Genomic DNA, 17,987 nt, shown 5'->3' on the forward strand with positions numbered 1-17,987 from the left:
ACTGGGAATTTATCAAATTTACTAAAACTTGATATTTAACTAATTACTTTAATATGAGTTAGTAACTTATAAAACCCAGGTGGAATTTTTTCAGTCCAGAAGTGTTTGGTTACAGCGAGATATTTCACCACTTTAAGTTAAGCATTAAAATCATTTTTTATTTTGTACTACAATATAAAATATTACTGTTATTAACTCGTAATAGAGTATCAAAATAATAAATCAAACATCAAAACGGAAAATTGCATCGAATTACAAAAAGAAAAAATTCCAAACTCACCGGTTGTGTTTAGCACTTATTATTCCGAAGAGAGTTTGTTAAACAAAAATTAAACAAAAGATTCACCTGCCGAAAATGCTGTCTCGCCCAGAATCATCAACACGCAAAGTTTGAATGAGCTCCCGCTTGACACAAACTTTTTATCTCTTAGTGTCGCTTCATCGTTATCGCTTGATTGTTTGGTTTTTCCTTTTTATCTTTTGGCATGTCGGTTTTGCATAGACATTTCAGAAAGAGTGTGTAACAAAAATGAAATAAATGAATTGTCATTTATTTCTCAGAGGGAATGTCAGGGCATGTTAGCCTCTTTTTTCCTGTCATTTAAAAAAAGATTCCGCAGATAAGGTTCCAATTTTATTATTAATGCATTCATAGTAAAAAAAAATCTATTCTTATAAAAACAAGCCATATTAAAATTTTAACTCAATCGTTATGTTAAGATTCCATATCGGGTGCAATGATAGTCAAATTAATCTGAAAATAAAGTAAAGAGAAATTAACATAATGTTTAATTTACATTATTAACATAATGTTAATAATGTTTTTTTTTTCCTTACATTATCTTTTTTCCGGAAATAAATTCTATTTCGTAACAAAAAAAAAAGGAGGAAACGGCGGGTTTTTTCTCTCTCTTTTTTGCCCACAAATGGAATCTTCCTCCGATAACTTGTCGATACGCATTTCTTTGTTGCCATTTAAAACTATGCAGTTTTTCGAGAAATCGAGATAGTGCAAAAAAATTTTTTTTTAAAGTTTTTCATTACTTGATCTTGTGATAAAATTGATTCTTTTTAATCCTCTTGTGGTATTTGAAGATAAGCGATTAAGTTAAAAATTTCTAATGAGGGATTTTCATCAAGCGGATTGATTGCAAAGACAGATTTTCAAAAGATAATTTACAAGGTCAGGACACAATAAAATTAAAAAAAAAAGTTCCAATTTTTTCGCTTATATTTAATATATAATAATCACTGTTTTATTAGATAAATACAAAGAGCACAGCGAAATTATATTAGAGCTGATAGATTTATCGTAGTGCAGTCAATGAAAAATGTAAAATTAATTAGTTAAACTGCAAGCCTATATCGATACAGGATCGTTACACAGCGTTATGCAGAAAAGCGAGCGCCATTTATAGTTCATTTGGGATAGATAGCTTATTGATATATATCAAGAAATAAAAAAATGAAAATAATCACAATACTACAATAAACTTGAGAATAAAGAAAAATAAAAACATATAAGCAATCATGGAAGTGTTTAACTAACTTAATGCAAAACTGAGTTTTTTAAACTCGATTTATCACCGTAGCCTTGCTCCTGACTGGACCGATTTTGCCGAAATTCATTCATATAAATTTTTTTTTCTTCATTTGATTCTTTTTTTTTCGTGAGTTATTAATAAATAGTTATAATTTAAACAAATCTTCGTTTATGTTACACAACCACTTACTACGCATTCTCACTGCCATGTCGGTTCATCTGTAAACGAGCTTAAAACACTATTCATCCATTATGCCAGGAGGTTAAGAAACTTGAGTTCAAGCACTCCGTGAAGCTCCCCTAAAATCGGCAATTCGATTTAAAAAAAATTCCGTTATCAAAGACGTTTTAATAAACTCAATATTTTTCAGTCGATTAGTATCTGTATTAAAATTACTATCAGTTATATTATAAAAATTACTTTTTGTATTCTATAAATTAAAACATGATCTTAATTATAATTCATTAATATCCTAATCCACTTACGAATGAATGTAAATTATCGTCAGGCACGTAATATTCTTCTTTCGTAGTATTTTGAAACCTCTATAAAATGTTTCGGTTATCAGCAGTAAGGAAAGATTGTGATACTTCACGGTTATTATGCTGACCATAACCAGCTACTCCGACTCTCCACTAAGGCACACGAATTTATCCGATTGACAGGACCGCCAAGCCAGCAACATTGACGAAAACTAAGGTTGAGTCCTAAGGGCCATCACCAGCCACGGCATAACCCTTCCCGTGGGAAACACGTTCCGTCCGATCGTTATACTAATAAAAACATCTAAGAATTATATCAGTTTATTTACTGTACAAGTGTATATCGCTATCTTTTGGAAATCATCACACTTAATATCCAAGCAAAATGAATCAAAGAAAAATATAAAAACTATCATTATGGAATAATGCGTTATTATATTTTAATAGAACGACTCAGTTGAATAAAGCTGATAGCTCATTTAAGGTTGTTATCCAAATGGAATTAATTCTATTAAATTAACTCTATTTCCGCCTTTTGATTGCTGAAAGAATAGTTTACCTGAAGCTTAATATTTCTTTTCATTTGTGCTATTTGTTCGCTTTGCCTAAAATAAACGCTGAACAATTTTTCGTTATTATTTTTTTAATAAAGGTGTATACCTAAATAGGGTTAAAGAGAAAGAATAGAAATATTGCAATAGAATTTCAACTTTTTAATGCTTCATTAGCATTATTTAAAATAATCTGATTTCACATTCTCAAGAAAACAACATCATATTTGCAGACATATGTTGCAATGTTTCTTTTGATTAAATCTAAGAAATAATTTTCAACTTGACGACGCTGCTAATAGTTACTTCACCAAAGAGCCGTATCATTGAGAAAGACAGATTTACGCGTTTTTAATAACAGCCAAATATTCGCTACTCTTACCAGCTTTGCCCAATTATTGAGTAAAAGTTTATTTAAACAATTTTATTAGATGCGTTAATGGCATTCTCTTCAGCCTTCAAGATCTGCTGGATAGATAAATCGATCTGAATTACAGCTGCATTGTTTAAAGTTTATCTTGCAGTAAGTTAATGAGTTTTATCAAGGATGTTCTGAAGTTGCATCTAAATTGGACGGGCTTCATTGCTTAGTGGTAAGATGTATACAAAAATTTGAACAAATGATTGTTTTTCTCAAAAATAAATAAAAAGGCAACTTTCTTACCATTTGATCGTAAGATAATTGTTTTATTTGTTGTCGATTTGACTTTTTCTATCTGAAAGAATAAAATCAACGGAGATTCAAATCTCTAGTGTAAAGTATATCATGTTTTGGCTTGATTGCATCATATGTATTGTTCTATTGGTAACGATTTTTTCATCATGGAATTGACAAAAGGAATGGCATCCTATATTTTGTAATATGTAAAAGAATCAGTAATAAACCAAAAAAAAATTATTATTTTTGCTTAGTATTAAGTTTAAAAATCTGTTAAAAGCTATTGGTGAAAACAGTGACTAAAGTTAAAGAATAAATTTCGTGCCGGCGTCCAGGCACAGGGGTAGAGCGTCTTCCCCGTGATCTGAGCATCCCGGGTTCGAGTCCCGGTTTGGGCATGGTTGTTCTATCTGTGAGATGTGTGAATGTATCCTCCTGTAAAAAGGGGTTGTGCAAGCGAATGAGTGATGCGTGAGTAGCAAAGTCGTATTCTTGGCCCTAGTTGGCGCTACTATAAAAACAAGAGACGCTCCCCCCTCCAGCTTAAATCGCTGTCTTCGTAACAGCGGGCTTGTCTGTGGCAAGTGCCCTAAGAAACAACCGCAATATACAGTAGACTCCCGATTATCCGCGAGCGGGTTATCCGCGGTGCGGATTATCCGCGCCTGCAGCACAAAGTTTTTTTTTTTTTTTTTGACTGATTTTTTTTAAAAAAGTGCAGTTTTACAGTTATGCTTTTGTAATTACATAATACATTACAATATTAAAATAGTACATATGTATTAATTTTTCTGTGCATCCTTGACGCCTCTCGTAAGTACAAAGCACTTTTCTGTTTTCATTAACAAAATGCATTTTAGGTTAGTTTTGAGTGATATACTAAAATATTAAGCGTTAGTTAAACATTTCCTGCTGTTTATTTTACGTTTTATTGTACATAAAACGATTTTTCAAAGTTGGAATGACTGTTTTCTTTTTTGCTATACCCGTTTTTAGTTTTCGGATTATCCGCGATTTTTGTTATCCGCGGCGACCGCGCCACCCAATTCCGCGAATAATCGGGAGTGTACTGTATATTTCGTGGAAATAAAATGAGTATCACTGGAAAATCAAATTCTTTAACTTTATAGTGGTATAAAATTATTCATCGAATAATATCCTCTGAAGTTTTGAGAAAAAAAATTAAATTTTTGGGTTAATTTTGAATTAATTAAAATTTTAGAAAACAAGTTCTTAATAAGCAACTAATACCAAAATATAATTAAGAGCTAAATTTGGTAGTTTTATGTTCAGGACTGAGCTTTCTGAAAACGTTTTATTTATTTTTTGCTGACATCTTACTCAATTCACAAAAAAAAAAAAAAAAAAAAAAAAAAAAACATCAACCTAAAATCAATAAGTGTAAATGAAGTTTATATATCACCAAATTTGAAAGTTTAACCTTCTCAGTTCAGATCGTTCGAATCCAGATACCTCACAACAATACTTGAACGCCCAAGTTTCTTTTTCTAAAATAAGAAATCCCCCTCCCCCCAACATCGCATTCAGAAATCGACTGATGGCTATTAAGCAAATGTGTGGAATAACTATTTAGATTTCTCAAACCGTGGATATTTCCTGGGAGAGCGTCTCATATCAACAAAGTATGGATATTTAAATAACCACATTTAATAAAGACGGAAATATCCACAGGTTTTGGGCGTCCGCCATAATTTTGTTGAACGAACATTATTGACAGAATTAAAATCATCTTCCCACTTTTATACTTTTTGTATATCTTTTTACACTCGCTTGTCAAAGCTACAGCATTTGGCTTTGAAATAATCATTTCTGTTCAGAAGCTTCTGGACACTGATTTTTCCTCATAAAACTTACGAAATTAAACCGCGACTCCATTCATTTTACGTCATAGTCAAATAAACATATCTGCGCATGTTTACGTGATGCATTGTATTACCTGTGTCGTGAAGTCATGTTCGTTTACTTCCCAAAAGATGCTCATTGAATTCAAAAATTAAATTTTAATAGTGCAATATGATTTGTATTAAGAGTACATAAATTACCATTATATGAAAATGTATGTTGCCGAGGTTTTTCCATCAAAAACCTTCCTTACCACCTTTCATTGCATATGGTTGGTCGACAACAAATTTTGTTTTCCTCACGTGAAAAATTGGAAGTTTTGCAAACCCATAAGTCTTTTGAATAATGGAAAGAATATCAAGAATTCAGGGTTAAAGGAATTTAATATTTAAAAATTTTCACTAAAACATAACCCGCGAAAAGAGTATCTTATGCGAACATTTAGAGCGTTTATAAATAAATATTAAATATCGCAATAAGATTGAATATCTTCCAAATGTGGCATTATACATATATATCTTCATTTGAAAATAATTTTGTATGAATTAAAAAGTGTATATTCTACGAAACAAAACTCGGAAAGGAAAATACTACTTGCATTCGGTTAATGTCTGAATAAAGCAATTCTTTTTTTTTTTAATCTTAACTGTAACACTTGGAAAAGCTCGCATTTTAATGTTTCGATGGATCAGCTTCGATTTCATTTTAACATTAAAAACATTTTACCAATTGTGTATCAAATTAAATACATAAATGAATAAAAAATTACTTAAAAAGAAAAATAGAAATAGCACGAAAATGAAATTTATATCATCAGAAAGATAATTTTTTGAGTTTTAAGATAATGCAAAAAATCATTTTTGTGAGATAATACACGAAAACCCATACGTCAGTGATTACCTATCTAGTGATGGTTAACATATTCAATGCTACGATTCACGTTTGATATTTAGATTATCTATCTAATTAGACGACCATTCTTTGCTATCGCTTAACCAGAATAGAAAAGAGCTAATCTAATTATATAGAAGGTTTGATGCAATTAAGATAGCAAATGTGAACAACATGAGAGTAGTGCGTTAAGTTCATTTTCATCAACATCAGGCACTCCACATGTTAAGTTCATTTTCATATTCCATGAAACCTGCTATTTCATGTCGATTATTGTCATATTTTACATCTTCTTTCCTCTGACTTAATGGATGTTTCGGCGAGTTCTCTTCCGAGCATTTCTAATAATATTTCGCAACTCCATTAGCTACCTAAGAGAAGAATTGAATAAATGTTAGAAATTGTCTTTCCGCTTTATCGAATGGCTGTTTTCATTCAAAAATGAATAATAAGAAGGATTTCTGTGTCACTCAATTAGCATTATAATATTTATTATGTCTTATATATATAACATATTTGCTGATATGTGGCCGAAAAGAAGAAACTTTTAAAATGTTAACTTCGATGTATTTCACCATGGGAATCATTATTTATACAAGATAGAGTCGATAATAAAATGACGCCTGTTTACATCACGGCATAAGAGCAAAGAAGCAGAAATTTTTCCCTTCAATGAGAGAATTTCACTTTTATTATGAGATTTTTATAAGAATTTCTTTTGCATGTGCAGACTTAGGCAAGAGAATCTTGGGTATCTTTGAAATATATGTGCAGGTGTAAGAGAATTTTATCTCTTCGCTCTGAGAGTGAGAAAATGCATAAGTCATCCGTTTTCTAGAAAGCACGTTAAAAATAATTAAATAAAAAATAGGAAACTGGGCCAGGAAATAACAGAACATTTTAGAATGAAGTTATTATGGACTAAATTAAGATAAAAATTAGGAAATTAATTAAGATTTAAATTATATTAAAAATATCATTACCTACATATAGAATAATATGCAAAATATAAACAAATTCTATAAATATTACGAAGTTCAATATAATCGCTGACTCTGATGTTAACTTATAGCTTTAAACATTAGTAGAAAAACATTCTTTCCAGAATGGGGGTTGATCGGGATATGGTAAGCAGGGCGTACATAAAATAGGTCTAATGAGGGATAGAGAACGGAAATAAAGACTTCTTTGAGCTCAAAAGATAATCCACTGGAAAGCCAGATCCGTCGCGGTTTCTGCTTCTTTGTCCATCCAAGCTTGAAAAAACGTTCTAAGCTCGCCCCAATTTTGAATAAAATGTACCGGCTTGTCCATTTGCAACTCATAAATAAAGCTTTTATAAAAAAAAAATTGCTTACACATTAAGTAAATAGACGTAAAAAATAAAATTCAAAATTTTTTAAAATTTTTTCTATACACAGAAAATTTAATTTTCTGTATTAAGGAAATTTATTATCTAAACCTTCTTTCATTATAAATTTCTGTTATTGAAAGGTTAATAACCAGATGCAACAAATCAATGAGATAGTATCATGGATAGATAGTATCATGAGATAGATTCATGAAAAAATATCTGCAGCGTTCTAATTTAAAATATAGAAAACTCGATCATTTTAACTTAACTGTAAGATTGCCGTGTGAATCAGGTTTAGCCCAAGGAATTGTTTCTAGCAACATTAAATTTTCTTTTTTTCCCCTCGAGTACAAAGTACAAAAAAGTAATATAACTACCCAATATTGAATCTGCAATCGATATTGAAGTTCTGATGACCATTTTAAGTCCAAAAACAAAACAAAACAAAACAAAAAAACATTATTGAAATTATGTATGATGACGTAATCACTCAACAAATTACAAGCATAAAATTCGGCATGTTACCTTTCCGTCAAATTCTAGGAGTTGTTCTATTTCTATGAGCTTATGCTCATATGAATAATTCTAACATACAATCAGCTACAGGGATGAAAGCATACATATAGAGATTCATCGTTAAAATTCAAAATAAAACTGAAGAAGATCCAAATATTAGATCAATCCCTCTCGGATTTGACTTGCAATCATTTTACAATTTTGTGATTATATGAGTAGAACAGCTTGGAACTGTAGCAAAAATCATGTGCAAATGAAATTCGGTACATGATTTTGTCACCAACGTGACAGATTTATATCAAATTCTGAATCCATTGTCCCATCTTGACTGTATCATAATGCACAAAACGCGCTATAGTGTGTGAATGTATATGGTAGAACTCTTATTCTATTTCATCATTGCTTTCTTATGCTACATTATTGAATATAATCGTTCCACCACCTTTTATAGCAGTGGGTGGAGTTTAAAAATATCCCTGGTATTTTTGGTTAGTGTAATTATCGGATGTGAGATCCGAAATTCAGTTTGGCGTCTACCAACTAAGACAGGTTTTTTTTTAAATATTTAAATTGATTGATTTATCGGTGTGTGAATAAAGCTAAGCGAGAATAAAAGCTAATTTTGCAATTGCACGTTATTTATATTTTTTACTATGAAAGGAGAAAATCAAACTGCAAGAAAACGTTATTTCTGTTATACAGAACTATTCCAAATTCATGGTACAAGCTTAGAGAGGAGGTAGAGAACAAGAATACGACTAATATTCACACAGAAAACCCAATTCGCAATCTATTTCTTTAGTATAAATACAGGGCGTCTCAATTTAACTAAACAAGATGTTTTGTCTCTAATGGAACATCACTACTGAAGTCTATGCACACTATTTCCATTCATGACATTAGGTTACGAATCGAGATCACACCATCCCTATTACAATAAATGATTGTTTTAAATAATTGTATATTAGTTGAACATTTCATTAGACTAATTCACTAGTCTAGAAGTTATGAACTAAATATCTTCTTTTAGTTGAATTGAGGCATTTTACATCTCCGACTAAAGAAATGTATTGCAATCTGGGTTCCCAATGTGAATATTATTCATATCCTTCTCTACTTCCCCTCCAAGTTTGTACCAAGAATTTTGAATCACCTTGTACATTTGCAATTGCTCTAATTAATTTCTCCTATTGGAGGGACACCTCAAAAATGAGGATGAGAAGTTTTGGTATTGTGGTTGGTTCTTTCCGCCCTAGTGGATACAAAAAGAGGTGGGGATTGGCTACCGCCCGTCAATGACGGGACGTACTTCCAAACGGAAGGGTTGTACCGTGGCCGGTGATGGCCCTTAGGACTCAACTACAGTTCCTGCCGGTGTTGTTGTCGCGATGGTCCGGTCTGTGAGCCTTCGGACGGGTCAGAGTAGCCAGTTTTTGATATTTGCAATTAAGTGTACTTGAAATACATTTTTTATTTTTTCAGTACTCCGCAAATATGCATGAGATTTTATACAAAAACCTTTGCTACTTAATCTGTGACAATCAGATCTGAGATATTGTTAATAAATGAGATAAAAATACCCATCTAAATTATCCCATTTTCTAATATTATAGAAGTATACTAGAAAAGAGAAGAATACTCGCCCCCCCTTTTTTTAAGGAGGGGGTGATGGAACATTTTTACGAAGTACTCCTAAGATGATTTTCAATGCTTCCATAATAACAGACGATGTTTTTACGAGTCGCTTGACAACAACATAAATGTCATCGGGACAGTCATCGTGAAAAACAATAAAAGCGCGTCTCAATCTTGTTAAACAAAAACCTGTGCCAACATTTCGCCAGTTAGGTAGCAAATAACCGAACTTAAGTTGACGGAAGAGGTCGTGAACAAATAAAAGTTTAGAAAAATCTGTCACGCAGAGTCTCATGGCGTCACGCATGACGTCATTGCATGCTAATGCCGCCGATTTCCATTTGGCTATCTCACTCGTCATCAAATCGGAAGATTAGACATCTTTTCACACAAAAGTAAATAAAACTCGATATCTTTTAATGACAAGCATCTGATTTTTGGATATCAACACAAAGCAGTTTGACAAGATCGCTGATATGAGATAAATGAGATATATACACAGAAATCTGATTTTTACGTTAACATTAAACTAAGTTTTAATTTTTATCGTATATAATGCGTTAACAAAAAGTCAAAACAGGGAATCGGTGGGGAAAAAATCTGACTTCCAGATTTTAAAAAAATTTCCATGTTCTAAATCACCACCCACCCGATTTTGATAAAGCCCTTTTTTAATTATGTCGGCCAATATCTGCTCACATTAACTTAAAATTGAAAAAGACAAGATGGACGAAATGTATATGATATGCGATCTTCAAAATAATAATAATAATAAAATAAATTTTGGGAGAAATCCGTTTATCGAAAGCTTGTCAGTCCGTCGTTTGTTGTTTTTCATTCAGTGATGGAGGGGTGGTCGGCTGTATACAAGAAGTCCACCGTGTTGTATATTTGAAAAAGAGAGATAAAAAAAATTGCAGCTAGCTAGATGAAGGAAAGTTAACACAGTTTTAGCATGAGAATTGTACATCTTATAACTTTAACCCTTTAAAGGGCCATTTTTTTCTAGTCATATTATGTTCAAATATTTTTAGGCTTGAAATTAGAATAAGAAAAGGGACTCATTTAAATTATTAGATAAATTTAATTTGATTAATTAATTTGGTTCATTAATAATTAAGTAACAAATCAAGGCACATTATTTTGAGTAAGAAAAAGAACTGAAGTATCTAAGTTTCTGTCTTTCTAAAAAATTGTCATGCCAACCTACATAAATTCATACAAACATTGATGAATTTGGTGGGAAGCATACTTCTCACGGGCTCTAGAAAGGGTTAAACAAGCAATTCTTGTATTTAAATTTATTTATGTCGTGTATCTCGGAAACGGCTCTAAGAATTTGGATCAAATTTTATGTTTAGATAAGGTTCTGCCTTTTAAGTTTATATAGGTGTATTTCCTGAAAAAAAACTAAATTTTGCACAAAAAATGTTTCTTTATAACTAGCTATCTACTCTCATGCTGACAATGTCATACAGCGCCACCTCGTACACAACTTCACCATGGTAAAAATGAGTATAAATTCAAACATATAAGTAATGATAAATAAACTGTAAAATGAATAGTGTAATATAGCAGATTGTTTCGAATAATTTGTTAAACTAAGTGCATTTGTGATTTTTTTTTATTTAATTGACCAATTTATATGTAGGTAAGATTGAAAACTATTCGTATGTTATCAGTATATGATTCGTATCTAAATAATTTCTCCGAAAAAATACGATTTTACCAAAACTGCCGAACGAACTCGGTCTCCCAGGTACTTTTAAATAATTCTCTGATTTCTAAAAATGTGGATTTGCATAATTAAATATTAATCTTAACAATTTGGCTTTTTCATACAATGCGGATATGAAAAGCCTACTGGTTTCCAATGATAAGCAATTCATATTTCATCGTTTCAGGTTTCACTTCAAAAACAATAAAATAAAAGTACAAAATATTCGAACATTAGTTTTGTACCAAACCATCAACAATGTAGGAATTTTAAGACGTAAATTTTAACAATGGAGTGGAGAGGTACAATGTAGGAATTTTAAGAGGTAAATTTTAACAATGGAGTGGAGAGGTACAATGTAGGAATTTTAAGAGGTAAATTTTAACAATGGAGTGGAGAGGTACAATGTAGGAATTTTAAGAGGTAAATTTTAACAATGGAGTGGAGAGGTACAATGTAGGAATTTTAAGAGGTAAATTTTAACAATGGAGTGGAGAGGTACAATGTAGGAATTTTAAGAGGTAAATTTTAACAATGGAGTGGAGAGGTACAATGTAGGAATTTTAAGAGGTAAATTTTAAATATAACTTAACAAAACTTGTTTAATTCTTGAACTGTTTTTAATTAGATAACACTTTATATTTCGAAAATGTACTGTTTTACTAATTCAATTAAGAATCTATAGAACACTTGGTATTTGAGGATTATGGGTAAATTTTCTAATCGAATTTTAATGTCTCTGAGGTATATAATTTCAGGTTATAGATTTGAGGATCAAAAACTGTGGCAGCATTAGGCATGCCACGACGATTAAGGGACAAAATCTCACAAGAATAAGAAACATAATAATAACAACAGGTTCCTATAATGCCTTCTAAATAATTTTTATGTGGCTCAATTGACAGAGCATCAAAACATTAATCAGTAGTACCAATTCCGGTCATAGAAGAATAGCCTCAGAGTTGGCATTTTTAACTCGTATTGTCATTTATTGTTTATGTGTTAGAAAATTCTAGATAGTTCTTTAAAATTCTGGATAAATATTCTTGAATATTATTTAAATACATAGATTCAGAGTTCTACAAGTCGGAGGCAAGTTCTCTATTTTTCAATGTTACGGGTTGCTTCTAGATAATGCATCTATATATATTTTTTTGTCAAATTGTGCACGACGATTCAGCTTCATGACGATATACAGGAAAGTAATCACTGAAACGAGCGAAGAAACAAGAATGATATTATTTCATTCCATTGCATTGTTAGCTGTTTGCTTTTGATGTCGTGATATAAAAAAAGTCGGGTTATGTAATATCAAATAGGAATAGAAATACATCTGATAAAAAAAGAAACAAATAATGGATTAGGATGAAGATAAACACAAAGAAATAGCAGTCCCGAAATAGGAGGAATTGACTTAGAATGAAAGACCTATATCACGTCCTTGGATTTATTAAAGCGAATAATCATGTATTTTAATGCACCTTCTTGAGAACCATGAAGAATACGATCCCCAAATATACCAACGATTGCAAGTTTATTGTATCATTTATACTTTATTTCTTTCACAACGTGTTTTATAAACGATGTCTTTAATATTGATTAGTCAGAATTGTTGAATGCATGAAAAAATTAATAGTTTAATTATTTGCAATTCTTTATCAGTAGTTTTGAACATCAGATATGTTTGATAATATTTTTTTCCGGCAAATTTGAAGTAACATATGAAATTTCTGACTTAAGAATTTATTTAATTTCCTGATTACACACAAAAAAAATTGTTTTATTTGATATAAAAATATAAAAGATATCGGAGATACTTGGTTGTTTCCAATGATTATTTTTTATTTTTCGAATAAATTTCATTTTTTAACGTTTTTAGATGACATTATAGGATTGAATCTCTGCCGATTTCGGTCTAATAAACAAGTTTTCTGTCAAAATTTGGAATTTTTTTATCACTTTCAAAATATAAGAAGCATTTTTAAACTTGTACAATAATACTGTACATCATTAAATAATTCAAAGCAAACAAAAGAATCTAAAAAGAGATGTAGAACAAGAATTTGTTCTTGGGAATAATAAGGATTAAGAACAGTTAGATGAGAAAGAAGAAAAATCAAAGAATTTAAATTTTAAATGACATGAATTTATTCGTAATTAGAAATCAAATCAGAACATTCCATTTTTTTTATAAGCACAGATTTTTTTTCAAGAATGATTGATGCGCGCTGATTTAACAAGAAAAAAAAACGAGCATTTAAGAAGCGATTTTCGAAATTTATGATCCATTAAATTCGGAAGACATGCTTCGATAAAAGTGAGTAATTTAGAATAATCTATTATGAATAGCGATTTAGAGCATCGAATATTTAAGTTTGGATTTTTTTTTTACTTTCAATGGAAATAATAATACTTTTACACAGTGTTCTAAATTTTCATAAAGCTATATGCTTATAATTGAATCTGTTTTTATCAGAATAATTAAATGCAGATTCCCCTTTTTAAAATTCGGAAAATTTTGAATTTTATAAAATTTTCAAGCTAAGTTAAATTGATTAGTAAATTATTTTAAATGTCTCTTTATCTAAAATGTTAATTAGTATAATGCTTATCTTTTATTTTATTATGCAAGATTAAGAAAAAGAAAAAGGTGTACGTACACACTTAAAGATTTTTTTTTTAAATTTTAACTTTAAAAATCCAGTTTTTTCACAGTAGGTTATTAATATATGTTTAAACTCATTTCAGTGAGAAGAAATCTTATTACACTAATTATTAATTAATTAAATAATATTTAATGAGCTAATTAGCCTATTTTTTGAAGCATGATATCTTAAATTCTAATTTGTACAGACACACAATTCTAGTTGGAAATTATGCCTAATATGAGTCTTCATGTTGTCTGTCTCAAACAAGTTATAAAAATGTATAGTTTTTTTAAAACAATTTTTTCATCAACGATGAATAGAAAAAGCGAGATTTTTTCTGTCATTTTAACTTTTAAACAGCTATTAAAAATTTATTACTATAAATATAACTTTGATTGAGGCACAAAACATCCGCTATTTTATACAGATTATTTTGATATTTAAATAACTGTATTTGTTTAATTTCTTGTTGAGTTATGATTGTTTGAATGAAGCAACATAGTTGAAAAATATCATTCTTCATAAAATGAGTTTTAAAAACACCGTAACTAGAGTTTTTAATGAAAGCACCTCAAGAAAAATAATTATAACTCCAGAAATATTTCGAATATTGACAATATCTTGGTATCATTTGCAAGCTAAACGATCAGAGAACATTATTAAGCAATAAAAAAAATATTCGAATTTGAACGATTTCATATGATTAATGTTTCATCATCAGGATGAAAATATTTCAAAATTGTAGCTACTTTTTTGAATAACTTTATGAATAATTTCTTTATGCGAGGGCGCTCGACAGAGTAAAAGAATGGTGAAAACTAAGAACCAAAAAGTCTTTTTAGCAGTAAAATTAGAAATAATTATTAATTTTAATTATTATTTTTAAAAAATTGCTCAAAATTTATATCTTTAAACAAAAAAAATTATTCAAAATTCAAACTAAAAATTAATCAAACAAAAACTTATTCATAATTTACATATTTAATCAAACAAAAAATTATTGAATATTCATTTTCTACATGCACAAGTACTAAAACTGCATATCAATCAATTAAAGTGCAAATAATTTTAGGTCATGGAAATAATGTTAGCTGAAGACAATTTCATTTTTCATGCCTCAAATATGTACAAAAATAAGCAATAAAAATTAATGATTTTTTTACCTATCATATAGTTTTTATTATTCCGTATATTACAATCACGAATAATGGAAAAAGATTATCGTTTCGCTAAAAATTTCATAAACTAAGAAATGCCAGTTTTTTTGAAGCCAAAAATTTATTTTGAAAATGTTATTTATATTACGCGAAGGGATATCAATAACACTAACCAATTTCAATAATGACCTAAAAAATAAAATGACAGATTAGAACATTTAAAGTGTCATTTCTTATCCAATCATATATTTTCGTCTGTTTTCAATATTAGGATAAACAAGAGCATAATTAAATTTTCTGTTCAACATTAGAAACTTCATTTCAATATAATTTTTGAGGCAAAAATGGTATTTGCCAGTTGTATTGGCGACCAAAAAGCGCCAAGAAGAAATTTCGCCGTTTTAGCAATTTTTTTGTGTACATTATATTATATTATATTATATATATACACACACTTCATTTGAATATATTTTTATAATTTGGCGAAATTCTTTCTTGGCGCTTTTTGATGACCACTAAAACCAAACTATATCGCCAAAATCTTGTTTTGATTATTGATATCATGATGCGCATAATCCATAACACTAATCAAATGCAGTAATGACAAAGTTGATAGACAAAATCACCCAGCTGGTATTTTGAATCAATCGCAGAAGGATAGAAAACATTGCATTGAAAAATCACCCAGTCCTCGACACATTTTCTTAAGCCCATCAGCTGGATAAACAAATTCATCAAGTGGATGCAACAACCTTGTCAGGAAAGATTTTTTATTTTTTTCCTATCTTATCGGTCAAAAACAGAAGAAAGGTGAATTAAGTATCCATCACTTAAAATCGTTCTGAAAACAGATGACTGCCAGTTGTCACCGAGTTGGCGATCAGCACCTATTGAGGCTTATTAGTGATTGACAGCCACATTTTGGCATTTACAACGAAAGCTTTAGTTATTATTCATGTTGGTGAAAATCCCACGTAACCGTGACCGATATTTCCCACGTGCAGTTGATAAGAAAAATTTGTCCCACGCAGTTAAGATAAGGTGATTTTATTACGCTTAAATCAGCAAAACTGGTTCAAGAGAGGAGATCTTCATTTACATTCTTTTATGACACATCATTGTTAATTTTGGCATGAACAATATCACTACATTAGAACTGAATTCGATGAGGAATTAAACCTTATTAAACAGCTAAAAACTCCATCGGTGCCGATTTATGTGTTTTTTTTTAACTTTTTAGTCCACTAGCTGTTGTTCTCGCAGTCCCCGTATATTTGTTATAAATATTTGTGAGAAAAAAAATGTTCGAATACTTGTAAGTCATCGGTTAAAAATTGTATAAAAATGGAAATAATAAGAGCTACATGTTAAAATTTTTTAAAAATTGATCAAAACTGTATAGTAATGAATTTACGGTGATGTTACTATAAAATTAATGCTTTGAATTTTATGATGCAAAGATAATGTTTGCATGATGATTCGTTCAGAAGTTATCGTGGACCCCCCCCCCTTACCCCAGAAAAAAAGTCTTTTAATCTCCATTTCAATCCCGAAAAAAGGGGAATAGAGAGTTTTTCACAGCTCAGTTAATACTTCTAAGTATCAAGTAACGTAAAATCCATCAAGGAATGTGTGAAGTTCAAACAAACAAATGGGCGCTCAATTTCATGAACGTAGAAAAGAATCTTAATGAAAGATAAAAAAAAAATTAGCTCACGCGATAATAAATTAAGTTTTTAGCATAAAGATAAAAGAAATGTATATCTACTAAAATCATCTTAATAAAAAAAAGTAATGAATTTAAGTTGTTTTGTTGATATTATTTCCAACAAAAAATATACATTAAAATTGCTATGTGAATAATAAATGTAAATAAAGTTAAAAAAATACGGACGTAATTCATTCTGATTAGATCAGATTTGTAATTTCTTTCCGAAAGTCCCTTGACACATTGTTTTATCTGAATTGGATTACAATATAAATCATTGAATAGAAATAATTTTCTTTACGTATTTGTTTGTCGTAGGTTTTTTTAAAAGTAAAATCTTTTTCTATTTGGAAGATTTTGAAGAAATATTTCTTAGTATTTACTGTAAACTTAAAGATGTAAATAATAAACACAATATCGCCTGTAGTTTTCTTTTGTATACAATTTTCTTTTGAATTTTCTTTGGATTTTAAATATTTCGTTACAGCTATGAATTTTTTTCTTTACTTCTAGAGAAACAGTCATCTGAATCAAATTGGAGTTTTTAAAATTAAGAACCCCCAGCTTTAAAAAGAGAAGCGTGCATCCTTTGAATTTTGAAAAATCCGACACTAATGTAATTCAGTAAGCGTTATTTCTTTGAAATGTTTCATACATTACAGCATACAAACACATTATTCTGTCACCTTAATTTGATCGTGCTATAAGTTTTTTTATTACTTGAAACCCTAAATAAACTTAGTAAAAATAGAATATAGATATCTAAGTATGCAATAAATTCAGTTCATCTGCATCTTTAAAATAAATTCTTTGTAAAGCCACTTAATTTTAAAAATTAAGGCTACTTAAAGTTTAACTTTTAAATCTCTCTAAACTTTAGTTTTTCCCATGTCTTTCAAAATCTAAGTTCTGTAGATTTCAATGTAACAGACAAAACACCAATTAAAAACTACTTCCAAATAGGTTTTAAAAATATTATTTCATATATTATTAAAGTCAATGATAAGTAAAAAAGTATTATATTTAAAATATACTAAGAATATTTTATTAAAAAGATTCCAACTCCTTTAAAATAACTATACATCCAATCGGTTTATAGTTTACACGCATAATGTAGGATTATAGTTTATTGTTTCAATCAAACGTACTACTGAAAAAGTTCAAAAACTAAATTACAAAGTCCATCGATTCTTTTAATGCGTCTAGAATATTTAAAAAAATTTAATAACATCTTTAACAAAAAAAATCCATAAAATTCCATTC

The 17,987-nt window shown here is 29.8% G+C and overlaps 1 protein-coding gene across 4 annotated transcripts in view; it reads right to left on the reverse strand.

Annotated features, from left to right (window-relative positions):
* The window catches only part of LOC129984583 (adenylate cyclase type 2-like), a 150,767-nt gene that overhangs the window by 77,942 nt on the left and 54,838 nt on the right, over positions 1-17,987 (reverse strand). The window contains exon 1 of one of the 4 annotated variants that reach the window (XM_056094500.1): positions 281-379. The exons of the other annotated variants lie outside the window; for them this stretch is intronic. The gene's annotated coding sequence lies outside the window, so the exon portion shown is untranslated. Of the gene's footprint in view, positions 1-280; positions 380-17,987 lie in introns of those variants that run through there. 4 annotated transcript variants of the gene reach the window in all.

Source organism: Argiope bruennichi, chromosome 9 (assembly GCF_947563725.1).
Source record: "Argiope bruennichi chromosome 9, qqArgBrue1.1, whole genome shotgun sequence".
Taxonomy (NCBI): Eukaryota; Metazoa; Arthropoda; class Arachnida; order Araneae; family Araneidae; genus Argiope; species Argiope bruennichi.